Source organism: Achroia grisella, unplaced genomic scaffold, assembly GCF_030625045.1.
Source record: "Achroia grisella isolate CSIRO2021 unplaced genomic scaffold, CSIRO_AGI_Agris_v1 utg1248, whole genome shotgun sequence".
Taxonomy (NCBI): Eukaryota; Metazoa; Arthropoda; class Insecta; order Lepidoptera; family Pyralidae; genus Achroia; species Achroia grisella.
The window spans coordinates 34,121-47,718 of record NW_026712607.1 but is presented as its reverse complement, the minus strand read 5'-3'; the positions used below and the strand labels follow the sequence as shown (position 1 = coordinate 47,718).

The 13,598-nt window shown below is 32.1% G+C and overlaps 1 protein-coding gene across 1 annotated transcript in view; it reads left to right on the top strand.

Moving 5' to 3' along the window:
• The window catches only part of LOC131854872 (ATP-dependent Clp protease ATP-binding subunit clpX-like, mitochondrial), a gene marked incomplete at its 3' end in the record, with an annotated part of 48,570 nt that overhangs the window by 864 nt on the left and 34,108 nt on the right, over positions 1 to 13,598 (top strand). The window lies entirely within an intron of this gene.

Below are 13,598 nucleotides of genomic sequence, written 5' to 3'. Positions count from 1 at the left end.
ATAATTCTTTCTTTTATGGAGTGTATATTATACTATTTCAAATTCAAATCTTGCTGTTATGTAGACACAACAATTGATCTGATTATTAGATTATTATTCAACTTTGAGTAGAATAGAATAACATTGATTACATCACATCAAATCAAAACCATGATTCTCACTGTAGCATTAAAATTATTATATCATATAAATTGTAATAAAATCATTACATAAATATAAGAACAAAGTGTTAAGCAACATTATAATAACACCAAGAAAGCTTAAATAAATTTATGAACTGACAAATTATTTATTTAATATTATCTATTATATATGATTAAGGATTTGTTTAAATCTGAATCATAGATTGTTAATTAAAAACTTGTTAAATATACTGCCCACAAAAATCTTTTATTTTCTCTCTGCTTGAGGTATTAGAAAATACCTCAAGCTGTTGAGTATGCATGCATGCCATATGCATCTATATTTATAAATTTGTGCATTAAAGTTTTAATAAATAAAATAATTTTTTGCATTCCTAAATCAACATATTTCATGTAATATCCCCTTTTGTATGTTTACATTACACCTACATTTCTGCATTGTGCCAAAAAAACATTGTAAACATGACTATTAATAAATTAATCGATTTGATTTAAAAATAATATTCATTCTTGAAAATAAAACGCCTGAGGTCATAACAAGGTCATTTTTAAAGTATTACTTAAAACTAGTTATTGTTAAAAGCCTAAATTATCAGATAGGCATGTAAGATTAGTTAGATTATTATTGTTTGATAATATATTTTTATTTGTATGCTATGTTATATTATGTATTTGCAAATTGTAAACCTAAATTTATGATTTTTTTTTGTTCATAAATTATGTTATGGAGGTTAAGGAGTGACAGATATGACAAGTGTCTGGAGTCCTAAATTTTGTTAGATAAGAATAGAATAGAAGAGAACATCATTTATTAAAATAAACTTAATTTAAGCACTTTTGAATAGTCATAACAAAAATTTTAATCTACTGCTCATTCAGAAAGTTTGTTTAATCACAAGAAGAACGAGCATAAAACTTGTACATTGCTCTTTTAAATAATAATTTGTTTTGAGATATTTCAAAATTTAATCCTATAGCATTCTCTCCCAGTGAACCTATGGAAACAGGCCTAACAGTAAAATATAATAATTAAAAAAATATTATATTATTAGATACTGTTTTTCGGTAACTTCTTTCAGAGGTTTATATGTGTATAATACAATCATATACTTGTATGAATTTTGTGAGACTGAGAGAGAGAGAGAGAATTGACTGCAGATAGTAAAGAAACAAAAAGAAAAATTTATGTATTACACATACACTCATATATTATAGGTAAAAACATTCTAATTATAACTGGAAATGATTGCAGATAGAAAAATAATAAAAATTTAAATTTATGTATGTATAATACACTCATATAGTTATATCACAAGGGCTGACTGCCCTTGGAAAAGGAAAGATAATAAAATAAAAAAATTATGTTTGTATAATACAACTCATATAACAAGTATAGAAAAATATAGTTTATATGCAAAGCTACTCTAATAAAACTTAAAAATATGGGAATATTTGTTATTTTCATAAAATTGAACATCGAAACTGCATTATAATTAGAAACAACAACAATGACTTGTATAATTTAAAACCTTCTTTTCAACCAACATCAAACATTAGATTCTCAATTCAAATATATTATTTGTATGTATTTTATTGTGCACATACATTAGTATATGACATAGTAGAAAAAAATATTAAAAATCAAGTTAAACTGCAAAAACTTTCTACTTTATACTTCGATGATTTAGAGATTTAGCACACTGCTTAATTTTTAATGTAACAGGTTCAAGTATTGTTCTATTGGTAGCTTGGGACTAGATAGAGTTGTGTGTTTTATTATTATCATTTATTTTCAGAAAATATTACAACTATTGGAAACTTTAATGGTTATTCTAATAATATATTCAGTATTCCTGAAGCTATATAGAATATTATATATTATATAACTATAAAACAAATATTGTCACATGAATAATACTAAGTTGCTAGAATTAAAAATAAAACATGTCTCCATAATTTTGAAAGTCCATTATTCTGATATTGTAAAAAAATATCCTGATTCTTGCACATGTAAGTATTAACTTAAAAAATCAATTCCATAAATATTAATTTTAGTTTAAAAATTGATGTCCCTATTCCTATGTATTAAATTGCTTTCCTAAGTGTTCCTAATAGAAAAATCATTGTGCCCAGGCAACTGTCTAAAGTGATGCAACTACAATATCTGTCCTCTCAATCTAATGGCAGGGAAGAGAAAAAAAAACAATGGAACGGAGGATAAATATAAAAAAATAGGCCAAAAGGATGTCGCCACAAAAGAAGCAGAAAATACTATAAATTAAAAAAAAATGGCAGGGAAAGACAGTTCTTACTAACGTGAACCACTTACTTATCATCTTATCATTCTCCACTGGTGCCCGCCAACATATAACGTTAGCGTAGGCAAGTGTGACGTTCCATTGTCTAGATCAGACTTTCCCAAGTTCTTGATTCGTAGACTCCTTGCCATATTTTTCGGTTTTGGGTAGACCCCCATTCTTACCTGGTGTTTATTTTTTGTAAATTTCTACTTAAAAACATTTAAAAACAACGAGATGATTGCTGACGTAGATCTCTTGCAGTTTGTCATAGACCCCTGAGTGTCGATATAGGCCACTTTGGGAATCACTGGTCTAGATGATATTTAGAAATTATCTGTTCAAGTAACATATTTCCATCAAATATGTTTAGTAATAAATTATCTCCAAACCTTTGGAATTTTTCCACAGCTATTATATAACCATTAAGAGACGAGAGAGATTTAGGTAGATGGCAGACAGTGTGGTCAACGAGACGTAACTATGCGTATTACCCTGTCTGTACGCAGATTACTAGATCTCGAAAGCGTCGCAAATTACTCCTCGTTTTATAGTAGATATCCGGTAATTATATTTTTTACAAGCTGACCCGCGCCACGTCTGTTTTTTCCGACTACTCTAATGCTATTGGCCGCAGCTGGCCTTTACAACTTCACGCGATGATAGGGGGCGAGTGCAGGTGGCACAGCTAACCAAAGGTCCTTCCTTATGAAGCGGCTGAAGGCCAACTCTCGTCTGACGGAAACGACTTTAGTCTGCGGGCACCGCTAGGGGTGCGAACCTCGACTCGGACCGTAATTTCGATACCGGTTTGAATTGGACGGGGGATCAAACATGCGTTACATTTTGCCGTTTCGTCGTACATTTTGGCCGTAGAATTTTAAGAAGTATGTAAGAATTTTCAATATCGGTTTTGTAGATCCAGAGATTATTTCTTTAAGTTTACGTCTTTATAATATTAGCACAGTATATAGATAAGCCGTAGAGAAATTCCTGGCCATTTAAATTTTAATAGGGTTAAAATTTCAAAACGTTCTATACGTTGACAGCCCAATTCGAAGTTCGAACTCCTAGAGGTGAGGGGGGCAGGGGATTGTTAGTAATGTGGACTGACGATCTTATTGCTAGCAATGTACCATGTCAGGTTGACCTCCATGCGGTTCCCCCTGGAAACCATCGTTATAAATTCGTAGTGAATTTGTCACGATGGGCTAACTGACCTGACTGGTGCCCCGCCAGCGTAAACCGTTAGCGCAGGCGGGTGCATCATTCCATTATCATCCATAAAAAAACTCCTAGAGGTGGGGGCGAAAGGGGATTATTAGTAATGTAGGCTAATAACACCATTGCTAGTAATGTACCATGTCAGGTTGACCTCCAAGTGGTTCCCCCTGGAAACAATCGTGATAAATTTATCTCTGCACCACCTATGGTTGACTGATAGAAAATACCGCATGGTGTTAAGTACGCCAAATGTACTGTACTATATATTGTATTGTGTGCATTGAAGTTAAATAAATAAATAAATTCGTGGTCAATTTACCACGATGGGCTAACTGACTGAATTGTGGTTGAAGGTGGATGTGTGGTGTGACAAGAATGGATAAGATAAAGAATGAATACATTTAAAATTGAAATGTTCATGTCAAAGGTTCAAGAGTTCGTCTATTTTATGGACATGTAATGCGTAGGAATGAATCATAATATTTTAAGAAAGGATGTTACATCATGAAATCTACCTGCATGGTTATAAGGGCATCAGGACCGTCCCGAAAAAGGTTTGGACTGTGTGAAAGATGATATGTCAGTAAGAAAGGAGTTATATATATATATATATATATAGAATGTGTGAAGAGAAAAAAATAAATAAATAAATTCGTGGTCAATTTACCAGATGATTATGCTAACTGACTGAATTATTTTAACTGCATAGTAATAATTCGGAAAGTTATTATAGAAGCGTATTGACGATAAATGGCGAAACGGTCATGTGGTCGTGACTTTTTTCTACAAATCATTGTTATTCGCTCAGTGTGCACAGTTATGTAAGTGACGTAACAAACGAATAGACACGTTTGGTTTAGCAATTGATGCTTATTTTAGACTCCATGTACAAAACTAGTAACCTTCATGCGATACAATTTCTGAGTACTAATTTGATACCTACCATAAGAAGACTTGTTGCAAAGTCGTAGGCGTAATTACCACTACGTTACCACTATGTTAGCTAAAATTTACCATTACGTTACCACTAAAAAACGTCAAATTTAACGTTTTTTATGAATATTAATGGAATGGTGGACCCGCTAATACTATACGGAGCACCAGTGGTGGATGATAAGAGGTCAGGTCAGTTAGCCTATTGTGAATTTCAATTTATCATGATAGTCTATACATATAAATAAAATTGGAGTGTCTGTTTGTAATATTGAAATAACCGTTTTTTGCTACATGCATATAAATATAAATACGGTACTTACACCAAAATTTTTACTTTACAATTTTTGTCTGTCTGTCGTGTTTGTTCCGGATCTGAAATGTCTGGACCAATTTTGACGGGACTTTTGGCAGGTAGCTGATGTAATAAGGAGTAACTTAGGCTACTTTTATTTCAGAAAAATAAAGTCGCGATTTTTATTCAAATATTTCATTATCATTACATAGTATAAAACAAAGTCGCTGTCGCTGTCTATCCGACCTATCTTAAATTTTTAAAACTACGCAACGAATTTTGATGCGTTTTTTTTAATAGATAGAGTGATTCAAGAGGAAGGTTTACATGTATACCCGGGCGAAGCCGGTACAATATATAATAAATTCTAGTATAGAACAAGCCGAGAAATTAATTTGTAATGCATACGTGCGAAGCCGGTACGTGTCGCTAGTATATAAATAAATAGCACATATTTTTGCTTTAAAATTAATGTATTTGTTGATGTTGTTTATCAGTACGGTTGTTATCATTGATCGATTGTTAATAGTCTGGCCGGCGCCTCGTGTGATGCAAAGGAAAGTATTGGAAATCCCAAATAAATATGGCAATCTGAAATCCAGCTATAGTATTGTATACACAGAACTTTCTCCAGATTCTTGAGTATAAAGTCAAATATCTAAAATAACAAAATAATCTAAACTAATATTATGTGTAGACGAAAGTATTGATTTTTTGTTGGTAATGAATAAACATTGTTCGAGTCAAAATTGTTTTGTACTAGTACAACTAGATGGCGCTGTACTTTTGCATACATATTTCTAAAACACGCTGTTAAGATTTTTTTGTCATATCTTATATAGATATGTATTTTTTTTTTTTATATATTCCTCTGATCGATTCCCCGTCCAATTCAAACGAGGATCGATGTTACGACGGTCTGAGCCGAGGTTCGAACCCCCTAGCGGTCAGACTAAAGTCGTATCCGTCAGGCGGGAGTTGGCCTTTAGCCGCTCCATAAGTCCTTCCGCGGGTTTGGAGTGCCATCTGCACTCGCCCCCTAACGTCCGGTGAAGCTGTAAAGGCCAACAGCATTATGTAGAGTAGTCAAAAAAAAATTAATCAAGAATAAAAAATGTGTGACTATTCAGAAGTGTATGAGCACTAAGTAAGTTATTTTTAGTTAGGTTTATTTAGTTAAGTTTATTTGAATAAAAATATTCAATTTCTATTGCATTGACTGTATGAGCAAAATATAAAAAAAATATACTTAATTCTTATTTTCTCATTTATTTTCATATAACCACCTATTTGACATTAAATTCGTCACCCTAAGGCATAATATATAAAGAATACATAAACGTGTTACTTACATTTATTTATTTTATATTTTAAAGTTTACATTTTGCGTGTAAGGTCTTTTCTTGTATTTATACAAGTGTTACGCACAAATAACATGACACAATTCTGATATATGTTTGTTATATTCAGTATGTTTTAGTTAATAATGATAATAATATAACCAAAAATAATACTTACAGTGCTATCTAATCCCAAGTTAAGCAGAGTTTGTTTTATAGTTACTATGATACACAGTAATTATCTTATCTTTTCTTTCTTTCTTTCTTTCTTTCTTTCTTTCTTTCTTTCTTTCTTTCTTTCTTTCTTTCTTTCTTTCTTTCTTTCTTCTAATTATCATAATTTGCTTTTTCGTTATTACATTTATTTGTGTAATGTACACTAAAAAACTGATCGAAACGGCTTCTTCCTTATCAATGAGATATCGTTTGGGGTCGGTTTAGTATCTTTCTTCGTTCATTCCTGTAAACAATTGATACAAATATATATATTTTTTAAGTGTATACATTACATAATATTTATAGGAAACACCCAGACCAATACAAACACTCATACTCATGAATATAAATGTTTTTATTGTGCGGATAATCAAACCCGCGACCATAGGAAGTAAAGCTTTATGACCGCTTAAACTGCTAGCCGCTAGACCATCGACGCTGTCTAGTTAAAAATGCTAATAAAATATTCTAACCTACCTCTTCGTCTTCTTTCGTTTCAACGGCATCTAAATACATATGTTTAAATATATTTTCCCCAGAATGTTGCGACGACCCTTGCGCGTACCGTAGCATTTTTAGGTCTTCCTTTGTGCTGGATGCTGGGCACAAAGGACAAGTCAATAGGTGTGCCATAGTCTGGGATGGCGCTCCGCAGTGACAAGCCTCCCTTGAATCGGCACCCCACTTTACCAAGTTGTACCTGCAGCGGCCCATCTGTGTTCGTAGTCTGTTGAGCGATTTCTAAATGGGCCTTTGCAGGTCGCTACCTGGGGGCAGGTGTTCGGCTGGTTGAATAAAGTCCAAAGGTCTAAAATCCAAATAACCTACCTCTGATAGTCATAAGTCTCCTGATCGATTTTGAATCAACTCTTATGAAAAACTTGCTGTTACCCGGGACATCGTTTGCATAAATTTTCTTGCGTTAAAATTAAAAATGTATAATAAATGTATCCTAAGTTACTCCTTATAATATACGCTACCTGCGATTGAAAGTCCCGTCAAAATCGGCCCTACCGTTAGAGATTTGCAAGAACTAACTGTCCGAATAAATAATGTTTCAAATTATTTTATTTTATATAATTACTGTGTATACCTACTTTCATATGCATTTAGCTTTAATGAAAAGCTGTTATTTAGAAATTATAAACAGACAGGTTAATTTTATTTGTTTGTATAGATATTGGATAGGTATGTATGTGTGTATATGGTACATTGGTACGAACCGAGTTGAACTCACAGTATCTAGAATGTATGAAAGAGAAAGTTTGTTACGTTGTCGCTTGCGCCTAGGTAATATAACAAGAATATAATTTATGATATCATATTTGTTTATCTGTGATTACGTATCTCGCGAACTGTGTGAACGGGAAATTAGGTTTGGGGTTCAAATAATAATTAAATTACTGACTGCTAATAGATCTCGTTTAGAGATTTGTTTATCTAATTAGATTAATAATAACCCTTGACAAGATGCAACAACCTGATTTCATGCTCATCCTATCATCCTTCACTGGGCCCCCGGCAGCGTGAACCGTTAGCGGAGGTGGGTGCATCATTCCATAATCATTCATAAAAAAAAACACAAATAATATTAGTATTATTATTAGTAAAAACAACATATATATGTATGTATATATTTGTATTATACTGTGCCGGCTAACGTTGTGTTGCCATATATATTAATATCACTGTTAAAAAATAGGGGTTGATGGTAGTAGGGTAAATAAAGTTGTATTTATTTTTTAATGACGAATAATAAAAACAAAAAATAAAGTTGTTTTCGGGATGGGCCCCCTTAACAATTTGGGATATAAAAAATAACCTATTTTCAGACCTACCTAATATACATATAAAATTTCATCAAAATCGATTCAGTAGTTTATTTCATTGCGGACAAATAACGGGACACCATTTTTTTATATATTACGAAGATTAAGATATATATATGGTAAACATGGCCACGCGTTGCTGTGGCTAAGGTTCTTGAATAAAGTAATATTGCGACTATAAATTGAGATGTAAGCTATCCTATCTTTCAAGTTGGATCAAATTGCACACAATGTGCATATCAAATTTGCAATCGGTTCAGTAGTTTAGGAGTCCATCGCGGACAAACAACGTGACACGTAATTTATATATTTACTAGCTTTTGCCCGCGACTTCGTTTGCGTTAATTTATCCCCTTAGGGGTGGAATTTATTATAATCATTTCTTAGGGGATGCCTACGTCATAGTAGCTTTATGCATGCAAAGTCTTAGCCTGATCGGTTTAAAATTGACAAATTTTCATATAAACTTTCATCCCCTATTTTATCTCTTTGGGGGTAGAATTATTCAAAATCCTTTCTTAGCGGATGCCTACGTCATAATATCTACCTGCATGCCAAATTTCAATCCGATCCGTCCAGTGGTTTGGGCTGTGCGTTGATAGATCACTATGTCAGTCACCTTTGAGTTATATCTTATACATATATGTATCTATATAAAATTCTCGTGTCACAGTTTTCGTTCCCATACTCTTCCGAAATAGCTTGACCGATCCTCATGAAATTTTGTGAGCGTATTGAGTAGGTCTGAGAATCGGCCAACATCTATTTTTCATCCGCCTAAATGTTAGGGGTAGTCCACCCATAAATTTTTATTTTTTATTTTTTAGACATTATTTTTAGTTTATTTTTTTTTATGATACAACATACAAAAATACATTCAATTTTCACCCTTCTATCATCAACTCCTATTTTTTTATAGCGTTATTAATTTATATGGCAAAACAACGTTTGCCGGGACAGCTAGTATATTTAGATATGTTTTAATTCAGTAAATATATAAGCAAATGAACGAATAATCCCAATGATGTTTTGATTAAAACCAGTTTACTTACGTGTGTTAAATGAAATTTCGTAACCGGTGTTTTTTCGACCATCTCTTATTATGTATTAATATATTATACGAGGAAAGCATCTGGGCGTCTACATTTCTGGTCATTAAACAATGAATCATATTGTCTAATATTTAAATACCATTTTCGTGTACATCGCCGTATAACATCAATTATTACAATGATTATCACTGTTGTAAATTAAACTTCTAGTCTGTGGTTGATTGGAAACATACTGTTTCTTTTTTAAATATCAGCGATTTGTATAAAAAGTATGTTATTTTTTATACTTCTATCTCTATCTCTATTTCTACTTACTGTAAAAAGCTAGCATTACATTACTATTGTAGTATGTAGGGCAGAGACACAACAAAAGAAGGCAGGCTGAAGGGAAGTCATTACACTATATGTAATAGAAATAATCTTTATTCAAATAAACTTAATATAAGCACTTTTGAGTAGACACACATTTTTTATTTTTGAAACAATTTATATATTTATTGACTACTCTAATGCTGTTGGCCGCAGCTGGCCTTTACAGCTTCACCGGACGATAATCTTTATTCAAATAAACTTAATATAAGCACTTTTGAAAAGTCACACATTTTGTATTTTTGAATCAATTTATATAATTTTTTTTGACTACTCTAACGCTGTTGGCCGCAGCTGGCCTTTACAGCTTCACCGGACGATAGGGGACGAGTGCAGATGGCACTCCAAACCCGCGGAAGGACTTATAGAGTGGCTGAAGGCCAACTCTCGCCTGACGGATACGACTTTAGTCTGAGGCGCTGCTAGGGGTTTGGACAGGCCGTCGTTTTTTCGATCCCCGTTTGAATTGGACGGGAGATCGATCGGAGACGAACGTGGTATAAGGTGGTACTTTCAAGTGCATAAGCATTGGGTATTGCTTTTTTATTTTGTCCATGACAAAATCTAATGTAAGAACTATACTTTATGAAAATTATTGTTTTTAAAAAACTTAAATTATAATCCTGGATACGTAAACTCGTATCGTCTAAGGACACCGCTAGGGGTACGAACCTCGGCTCAGGCAGTCGAATCACATTTTTTTTATTCTACCGCACAAGAAGAACGAGCAAGAAACTTATGTGTTGCTCTTTATGTATATCTTGAACATATAGGATATTGTTTACTACCAATGTTATGCGAATACGCGACATAATCGCTACAAAGTATACTATAATTATCATATAAATATAATTAACATTATCATGGACTTTAGACATAGTATAACAGACGTCTCTATCGCACTCGGTCAATATATTTAAAATCCAAATTGCTGGTAATAATGATTGCACGTCATTCTAGTTAATAAATAAACCAGTCCTAATTAATAAAGGCATTAAAACATGACGGACCCGGTGGTCTAGCGGTTTACCACACCAGCTTACAACCTATGGGCGCTTGTTCGAATTGAAATATTAATTTATTATTAGTGACTAGTTTTGCCCGCGGTTTTTATCCGCGTTAAATTTCAATCTATACATCTATACGTGTAAATAAAATTGGAGTGTCTGTTTGTAATATTGAAATAACCATTTTTTACATATGTTACATACATATGAATATAAATACGGTACTTACACCAAAATATATATATATACTATTTTTGTCTGTTTGTTCCGGCTAATCTCTGAAATGGCTGGATCTATTTTGACGGGACTTTTATTGGCAGGTAGCTGATGTAATTAGGAGTAACTTAGCTACTTTTATTTTAGAAAAATAAAGTTAAATTCCACGCGGACGAAGTTGCGGGTACAGCTAGTATCGAAATATACACGCGAAAGTTTGTGAGTATAGATGGATGTTTGTTACTCTTTCACGCAAAGACTACTGAACGGATTTTATTGAAACTTTATAGTAATATATCTTATATGTCAGAATAACACATAGGCTATAATTTAAACAGATATTATGTAAATTGGGCGAAATATAATGATAAATGTCATGTGAGTGTGATGCAGACGAAGTTGCGCGGATCAGCTAGTATATAATAAAACTACAATACAGGGTAATAAAAATCAAAACTTGAATATAGGTATATCAATATATCAATACATAATATTGATACATATTATCAATACATAAAATTAAATTAATATCAAGCATACCGAAAGTCGGAACGTGCGTGCATTCTTGCTGAATTTTATAAAGAAACCGGTTATTTAAGTAGTTTCAAGTTGCGATGTAGAATATATATATATATATAACAAAATAATATTCCGGTTATTTAAGTAGTTTCAAGTTGCGATGTAGAATATAACAAAATAACATTCCTGCTCCGTAATATGGAGAAGTAGAAGTTTCTAGACCTTTCAGACATGAGATTTTTCTATAGATTGATTATTTTATAAAGAAACCGGTTATTTAAGTAGTTTCAAGTTGCGATGTAGAATATAACAAAATAACATTCCTGCTCCGTAATATGGAGAAGTAGAAGTTTCTAGACTCTAGACCTTTCAGACATGAGATTTTTCTATAGATTGATTATTTTATAAAGAAACCGGTTATTTAAGTAGTTTCAAGTTGCGATGTAGAATATAACAAAATAACATTCCTGCTCCGTAATATGGAGAAGTAGAAGTTTCTAGACCTTTCAGACATGAGATTTTTCTATAGATTGATTATTTTATAAAGAAACCGGTTATTTAAGTAGTTTCAAGTTGCGATGTAGAATATAACAAAATAACATTCCAGCTCGTAATATGGAGAAGTAGAAGTTTCTAAACCTTTCAGACATGAGATTTTTCTATAGATTGATTATTTTATAAAGAAACCGGTTATTTAAGTAGTTTCAAGTTGCGATGTAGAATATAACAAAATAACATTCCTGCTCCGTAATATGGAGAAGTAGAAGTTTCTAGACTCTAGACCTTTCAGACATGAGATTTTTCTATAGATTGATTATTTTATAAAGAAACCGGTTATTTAAGTAGTTTCAAGTTGCGATGTAAATATAACAAAATAACATTCAATATGGAGAAGTAGAAGTTTCTAGACTCTAGACCTTTCAGACATGAGATTTTTCTATAGATTGATTATTTTATAAAGAAACCGGTTATTTAAGTAGTTTCAAGTTGCGATGTAGAATATAACAAAATAACATTCCTGCTCCGTAATATGGAGAAGTAGAAGTTTTTAGACCTTTCAGACATGAGATTTTTCTATAGATTGATTATTTTATAAAGAAACCGGTTATTGAAGTAGTTTCAAGTTGCGATGTAGAATATAACAAAATAACATTCCTGCTCCGTAATATGAGAAGCGAAGTTTCCCTTGAAACCATTTAGACATGAGATTTTATAGATTGATTATTTTATAAAGAAACCGGTTATTTAAGTAGTTTCAAGTTGCGATGTAGAATATAACAAAATAACATTCCTGCTAGTTATCAGTGAAATAGAAATAGAAATAGAAATAATCTTTATTCAAATAAACTCATTACAAGCACTTTTGAATAGTCATATAGATTGATTATTTTATAAAGAAACCGGTTATTTAAGTAGTTCATTCGATGTAGAATATAACAAAATCATCACAACTCTAGAAGAATGAGATTTTTCTAAGATTGATTATTTTATAAAGTGTTATTTAAGTTTTCAATAGTGATGTTATATATATAAATAATTACATTCCTGTGTAACAAGTAAGTAGAATTTCTAGACAATCAACATGAGATTTTTCTAAGATTGATTACGCACTCATTATTAGTGTAATCATATAATATTTTCATGATGCTATGTATTTAACGGTTTTCTACAAAAACATTATTATCGTTAACGAATTCTTCAATTTTATAGTAACATGATTTTTTGCAAAGGAACCGACATTTGACATTTAAATCTTTTTTCTGGCAGATTGTATAACAGACTCTGGTATTTTTTTGATAAATTCGGTAAACTTGTCACGATACGCTAATTGACCTGACTCATAGCTCATCGACATTTACTGGTGCCCCGCCATATCGTACTAACAATTCCATTATCATCCATAAAAATAAAAAAGTCGATTGTCCATTGCAATAATGAAGTTATCAGTGAAATAACTTCCCTTATACAGTCGATGCTCGTTATAACTTTTGGAATAACTTGTTCGGTGTGCTAGAGTCAGTATGCTCCCTCTAATACGATTGTATACAATGATGGCTGACTCATACGTCATCCTCGAGAACAGGTGCTTATGACAGAAATTAGCATATACTATTGTTGACTATTTTGCCTAATTGAATTTAAAAATGAATCTGTATTT